The following is an 8,013-nucleotide window of genomic DNA, read 5'->3' as shown; positions in this document are numbered from 1 at the left end:
TGTGAACACCATTGGCTCGCTCATGATTTGCACAAGAAACTGGCCAGCCAGAGCGCAGAAACTGGTCTGCTGAGAGGGAACAAAGATCATAGGCCACCAGCGCCTCCACTTTGCATATTAGTGCTTTGTTTATTTTGAGGCAGGACATGAGGTTACCTAAGTACTTTTAGTGATAGCTTCTTGGTGGCCCATGAAAACAAAGCCCTGACTCTAGAGCACAAAGGTAGATGTAAATTAAGGCCTGGGTCTGCTCACTTTAAATTTAATAGCTGTGCCTTTATGGCTGCTAGAAAGGTCCTCTCCCCGGAAATTCCTCTACGAATAATTAAATTGCTTCAAGTGTGAACCTTCCCAGCCATTGATCAAGACTCTTCCCACTGAAGGAATTGTTTTATATAATTGCTCTTGCTGATGGGTGGTCATTTTAGAACTGTGTGTGTTACCCAATCCCACACAACCTGCAACATTTATTAGCACATAGTATACTGATCACTGTTTGTTGATGTCAGGAGGACAGATGTTTTAATTTCAATAGCTACACCATTTGTCTTAGGTGTTACTAGGTTTGAAGTCAGACTACTGGTTCACCTGGTTGGTGTGTTACCATGTGAACCAAGCCTCCCGCCTGGTTTTTATTCATTATTGTAGACATGGAATGTCATAGACTTTTCTACCTGGGTTTGGCTTTGAATCCTGATCTTTCAGATCTCAGCCTCTTGACTAGCTAGCATTTATAGACATGAACCATCAAAACCCAGCCTTATTTTATTCTATTTCTATTTATTTATTATTATTTTTCCCCCATTGTGTGGCCTGAACTCTGTGCCTGGCGCTGTCCCTCAGCTCCAGCTCAAGGCTGGCACTCTACCACTTGAGCCACAATGCCACTTCTGACCTCTTCTGATTATGTGGTGCTGAGGAATCGAACCCAGGGCCTCATGCATACAAGACAAGCGCTCTACCACTGAGCCACCTTCCCAGCCCCTTATTTATTTTTTAAATGTTATTTTTATTTTCTTTTTGAAAGTTTGAGCAAGGGTCTATTTTAGTATTTGAGGGAGAGAAACATTTTCTTCTCCCCATGCAGGAAGTGGGAAATAAAGATTCAAAATGGCAGCTGCTCTCTGCTGCCTTTATTCCCTCTGAGCTGGTAGAATAGTCATGGTTGTATCATTGTCATCCTGGCTAGTAACCCCAGCCACTAACATTGGTTCTGTTGCCCTAAATGGGAGAGGCCCACCCCCCAACAGGACTTCCATTGGTGTCAGGCGTACCTTTAGTTCTTTCTGTCTTTACATATCTGAGGAAGAGTTCCCGGATCTTGACCATTTCAAAGAAAGCAGATTTAGTTAGTCGCCCCATGCCTTCCTCTCTCGGAGCGTGACATTACAAAGGAGGTGCGGGGGGGAGAGGAGTATGGTTTATTTGTGGTCATATATTTTAATGTCTTCTGACGGAGGGCAAATCTCTCAATTTTTCTATTGATGGTAGCAAAGTACAGCTTCCTTTTGAAGTGTGGAGTTTGGAAGCGAGTCAATTCATGGGAAAATACTAAATGAACCGATGCGTTCAAGGTACGGTCACAAAAAACCTAATGTGGCAAAAGTACCATTCTACATATAGGACTGGCGAGCCCCGGGACACACAATCCTAGAAAAGAAGAGCCAGGTTTCGTGCTGGCTTGTCTGAGCGTGAACACAGCCGCCGTGACCGGGCCACCGTAGCAACCCAGTGACACACACGTGTGCGAGGTGCCGCCTGCCAGCTCAGGAGTGAACTTCCCACCTGACACTAATTGGCCCACACAGGAGGCAAACCGTGACCTCTCCCTCATTAGCCACGAGCTCGGACCAGCTGAGCCGCTGCTCTGGGTAGCTGAGGTCCCTTGTAGGAAATTACCATCCCCGTGCTCCGTGGCCCTGGTGTAACCCCAACTAATGAATGTCCCGCGGAGCCCGGCATCCTTCCTAGGGAACACGCGGCCGTGAAGATGATCTGTTGAAATGTTAACCCAGGCCCAGCCAACTGAGAGAACATGGGGAACATGGAAGGCCAAGGGACTGGCCATTTTCTTGACAGACGTGGTCTCAGAGCCCAGAAGGGAAACACGAGGTGGTTAAGGAAGCCGCTGCGCATCACACAGGAGTTCACCAAGCACCAAGGACACCCAGGGTGCGCCATCTGGACGGAGGCATGTGGAGCAGTTCCTCTTTGAGAGATCCGGAAACTGAGGCTCAGAGGTGCGAGGGACGGAGGGAGCGCCCCCCCCCCCATGGCCGCTTCTCCCCCCACGCCACACCCCGTCCCTATTTGCTTCCTGGCCTTGAACCGAGTGGCTTCATGCACACTTCACCACAGGCCTAAAGCAACAGGGCCAACCGATGGTAGACAGGAACCTCCCAAATGTGAGTCCAAATAACCCTTTTCTCTTTATAAGTTGATCATGTGGAGTGTTTCATTATCGTGCTGGAAAGATGATGAGCACATGTGCTCTTCATTTTCAGTTATCCCTTTGAAGATGAGCTTTGTTGCTTTCCATACTGCATCCCTCTTCACCCTAGGATGATGGGAAACGATGCTTCAGATAAGGAGGGGAAGGCCTCTTGTTTTATTTTTCATGCCAGAACTAGGGCTCGAACTCAGGGCTCTTGTGCTTTTGCTTGGCATTTTTGCACATCAGGTCATGTAGCCACGGGGCTGACTCAAGCTGATTTTTCTTCAATGGCAGCAGGAACTGGAGCCGAAGCTCAGAGCCTTCAGGGACCACTAGGTGAGCAGTATTCTTTAACCTACTGCCACCTAGTGGTCATGGGGCAGACCACAACGCTTCACCCTATCCCAGAAGGACACACAGAAGAAATAGACATGTCTTGTCCCACTCCCTTGGCCCTATCACTGGGCATTCTGAATGTCAAGCGAGCCCATTCTTGTGCCTTTATTTTGGTCACTGAGGACCTTCTTTAATCCTAAATATCTGAGATTCGAGACAAACAAGCGAAGATCAGATCTAGGGCCTGTGTAATCTGGCCTCTCCCTCCACGTGGTTAGAAACTTCACGGATGTGGGCTGCGCCCGGTCTTCCTCCCTAGAGAGTCACTGTAGTTGCTTGTTTTCGTGTTCCTGGGGATCAAACGCAGGGCTCTGTGCACCCTAGGGAAGCACTCTACTTCCTGACTGCAGCCCCAGTCCTCTGAAACACAGACTTGCTACGTTAGCCCAGGCTGTCCTGGAACTTGGGAAGCTCCTGCCTCTGCTGGGATTACAGGCATGCCCCACCACACCCAGATGTGTTTGTCTCCCCAGGTACCTTAGTTCTAGAATCACACTAACGAGATCAAGTAATAAACGTGGCAGCTCCTCGGGTGGCTCAGCTTCCTGTCTACACCGAGAGGAAATGCTGGGGACAAATTGCATTACTCCTGGAAGCAGGTGGGGATGGACAGATGAGTGTTGTGACAACAGACTCAGAATATAACTAGTGGGGATGTCAGCAGAGGGAAGAGGATGGGTTCCACAAAATGGGACGTAAGGCAGAATAATTACATGGGACAAATACTTGTTTGGGGCTTGGGTCAGAGAAGTCGCAATAGGAACTAGTTCCTTCGCTAAGCATAAACTGCAAATAAACCTGGGCAGGAAAAGCAACCTCAAAAATGAGATCTAGACGGGCACCGGTGGCTCACGCCTGTAATCCTAGCTACTCAGGAAGCTGAGATCTGAGGATCCAGGTTCAAAGCCAGCCAGGGCAGGAAAGTTTGTGAGACTCTTATCCCCAATAAACCACTAGAAAACCAGAAGTGGCACTGTGGCTCAACAGGTAGAGCGCTCGCCTTTAGCTGAAGAGCACAGGGACAGCACCCAGGCCCAGAGTTCAAGCCCTACTACCAACACCCCCTCCCCCCACCCCCCCCCCCCGCCAAAAAAAAAAAAAGATCTAGATGTGTGTGCGCGTGTGAGTGCTTTGGTACTCAAAATAATAATCAAAGTAATCACAATAAGGAGACTGGACATAGCAATTGGCTTGCACTTCCTTTTTTTTTTTCAATACTGAAGCCTGGGACTTGAACTCAGGGACTTGTGCTTGCTCAGCTTGTTTGCTCAGTTGATGCTGTACCACTTGGGCCAAGCCTCCGGCCCAGCCTTTGCTGGTTATTTTGGAGATGGAACCTCATGGACTTTTCTGCTGGATTGGCTGCAAACCAGAGATCCTCTAGATCTCAGGCTCCTGAGTGGTTAGGATGACAGGCATGAGCGACTGGTACCCAGCAGACGTTTGAACTTTTTACACAGGTGTCCTCTCTTGGTAATGGACTCCCCAGATTCTTCCTGGACACTTCCCCCAAATCAGCAGAGACAAAGAGGTCAGTACATGGATACAGTTTATTACAGTTTCCAGACTTCCATGAGACACATATCTACAAGCAGAACAACACAGATGGAAGTTACTAGCAGCAGTCTTCCCTGAACAGGAAGTTCGGTTACAATTAGGAGGAAGATAGAGATGAGTTACAGTCATAGTTTTTCATTCAGTAGCTGGTGTACGAATACAGAAACTCCGGATACACAGTCACCCGGCTTGAGCCCCGTTCAAGAAAACATAAGCGAGTCACGGCGTGGCGGGGTCTCCCCAGGGTGGCCAGGCTAATGTCTTCGGATGACTGTTTAAGACATGGCATACGATCTGCTTTACTGTCAGGACAAAAGGAAGAAGGGGACCTTGCCCTGGCGCTGAGCTCGACGCAACGCAGCCAGTCACCAGTTAAACTATAACGCTGGAAAATTTCAAGACATTTCCTTCCCAGCTCCCCAAAACAGAACGTCAGACACCACATCAGACATTGACACCAAAGGACTAAGAATCAGAAGCGATTGCCACGTACTGCCGAACATTCATCGCTTTCCTGAGGGAGAGGGCCCGGGATTTCGGAGTCGTTTTAAAGAAGCACTAACCCTGGCAGCTTACCAAACTACTTTTTATTCTCAATAAATAAAAGACCCATGGCGGTCTCAGGTGTGCTTATTTTTCTTTCCCCAGATCTTCAAACCAGCTGAAGCCATTTTCTAAACAGAAAGCTTTCGTGTTTATTCTGAGTGTGGAGAACTAAGGGAAATTTGTGAAGTGCTCGAAACCCGGAGAGTAAAGGAGGCCCAACCTTCCTTCAGAGCCAGGGAACCTGACGGGAAGCCAAAGGCTCAGCTCAAACTCATCAGCTCAGTGTGCCAAAGTTAGGGACAAACTATGTATTTTTGCAGTGCAGGCCAGAAAAGATCTTTCTGTTTTGCAAATGGCTAAGAAAAGCCTTCAGGAGGACAAGAATCCCGGGCCAGTGAACCTAAGACCCTGAATTGGAGCTGGATATACTTCATCTGGGACAGGAAAAGAGAAAACAGTGGCAAACCAATACATCCTGCTTATTCCATGATCCCATGATCCTCTTCTATGAACTTTGACCTCAAAGCAACCATTCTTTAAAAAAAAAAGACAATTGTCCATGTAATTGTAACCCCTCCATATGGTAGTTTCACAATAAAAAAAAAAAAAAAGACAAGAGAATTGAATGCTTTTAGAAGCACCAGTAAAGCTAGCTCACTTTGAATAGTTTTGATTTTTTCTCCCAAAGGCAAAATGTAGAGAAAATACCAAGAAGCAATTCATGAAACCAGTTCTTTTTTTTGCTGGTCGTGGGGTCTGAACTCTGGGCCTGGGTGCTGTCCCTCAGCTCTTCAGCTCAAGACTAGCACTCTACCACTTGAGCCACAGCGCCACTTCCAGCTTTTTCTGCTTATGTGGTGCTGAGGAATCGAACCCAGGGCCTCATGCATGCAAGGCAAGCTCTCTACCACTGAGCCACCTTCCCAGCCCCTCATGAAACCAGTTCTATCCCACATTTTGCCCATCCCTGCAGTGGAGACAGAAATACTACCGTCCATTGGAAGTGGCGCTGTGGCTCAAGTGGTGGAGCGCTAGCCTTGAGTAAAAGCTCAGGGACCGTGTCCAGGCCCTGAGTTCAAGTCCCAGGACTGGCAAAAAAAAAAAAAAGGAAAAAGAAATACCACAGTCCATTTTACAACCAGGCAGGTTTCTATTTCCTGGGGGGGGGGGGGGGGGGGGGGGGGCACTGACCCCGGCTCATGGCTTATGACCAGAAAAACCTCTGGGTGTTTCTTCAGGATCCACCAGCGACTCCCAGCAGGGGATGTGCCCGGGCTCTTCTGCTGGCGTTGTGCAGGCGTCCTGCCTGGACACCCGCCATGCCCAGCCAGCCAGGTGCCGGCTGCTGCGCCAGTGACCCTGGATCCCCTGCCTCCACAATGCACCTGTGGAGAGTCGCTTTGCACACGGCCCGCCTCTGCTCCCGCCTGGGCCTCTGACACACCACAGATAGGCTAAGCTTGAGCTGTATTTAGTGACCAGGCGAATCACTCCCTGTACAAACGGCAGGCGATCCTGCGGATGAGCCTGCTTCGCTGGGCACCTGGGCCGCACCGCCAGTCCTCTGTGCTCCAGCGTTGTTCTGTAGACAGCTCCCGGGCCCTTTGTGCCGGTGGCCTGGGATCTCCTACCTCTCCCGCCCTCCTAGATGGCGTTCCAGGCTGGCCTGAGCTTCCATTTCTGAAGGCCTTGAGGCGCAGCCGGGAGTGCCTTCGGGTCCGCCTACCACCCAGCCTTCCCACCCAGGACAGGCTGCTTCCGAAAATCACATTTCTATCCTAGACCTCGGGGACCCTCTTGGGATGGCGGTGCGCGTCCTTGGGGTCTTCTGTGAGCTGAGCACAGATAAACCCAGCCACAGAAGCAGCAGCTCACGTCAGCCGAGCAGGAACGGGATGGGGGTGTGCGTGGCCGGCCGTGGGCCTGCACGCCACCCTGAGCGCTCGGACAGCAGCCCCTGCCTCCAGCCTCTGCTCACAAAAGCCTACTTCACCTGGTCCCGCTTGCCCCGGGAGTTCCATCACACACTGAGCCAAAGAACCCAAGGCTGGGCTGGGAAGGTGGCTCAGTGGTAGAGCGCTTGCCTTGCATGCATGAGGCCCTGGGTTCGATTCCTCAGCACCACACATAAGTAGAAAAAGCCGGAAATGGCGCTGTGGCTCAAGTGGTAGAGCACTAGCCTTGAGCTGAAGAGCTGAGAGACAACGTCCAGGCCCAGAGTTCAGGCCCCATGACTGACCAAAAAAAACAAAAACAAGGGCTGGGGAGGTGGCTCAGTGGTAGAGCGCTAGCCTTGAGCTGAAGAGCTGAGGGACAATGTCCAGGCTCAGAGTTCAGGCCCCATGACTGACCAAAAAAAAACAAAAACAAAAAAACACCAAAAACCCAAGGCTGAGCTGCTGAGAGCGAAGGGCTGAGAGCTGGCGTGGCTGGCAACATTCTCAGCTGACAAAGCCAGGTTCCTCCAGGGCCGCCACGTTCCTGTGCCTAGAGGTGATGCTGAAGAACCCAAGCTGCATGCTCAGAAGCAAGTCCTATTCTCACAGCTTCCCCGGCCTGAGGCCCTGGATACCTCCACTCATCTCCAGCTGGTCCTCCGGGAAGGGGACCCCCAAATCTTAACTATCACTCTCCCCTTCCCTCCCTTCTCCTCAAGAAATCTCCAGCTACTTCCATAGCAGCTTGCCGTTCATTTACTCATTCATTTGTTTCTCTATTGTTGAGCTAAATTTTCAGCCACTGTAGCCAACAATCAAAAAACATTTTTCTGTGCAACAATATATTATTAGGACCTGTATTCTCATTCTTTTTGAAAATTTTCTCCAATAACAAAAGGCAATAATTTTTCAAGTTTTACTTCTCTGAAATAATTATCATTCTAATTTAGAAAAAAAAAAAAGAACATTTACTAGATGGTATTCATTCCAGGATCACTACGCAAACCAAACAAGGAAGCAAACCAAACAAGGAAATGGAGGGCATAAGACAGATCACATACAGCCTAAAAATAATTTTTGTGGCCAGAATTGTCACATTAGGGAGAGAATTGCCAACTCATTCCTGAAAGAGAAGAGTATGTG

The sequence above is a fragment of the Dipodomys spectabilis genome, unplaced genomic scaffold (genome assembly GCF_019054845.1).
Source record: "Dipodomys spectabilis isolate Male_0828 unplaced genomic scaffold, ASM1905484v1 ptg000258l, whole genome shotgun sequence".
NCBI lineage: Eukaryota > Metazoa > Chordata > Mammalia > Rodentia > Heteromyidae > Dipodomys > Dipodomys spectabilis.
This window is presented reverse-complemented; position numbering follows the sequence as displayed.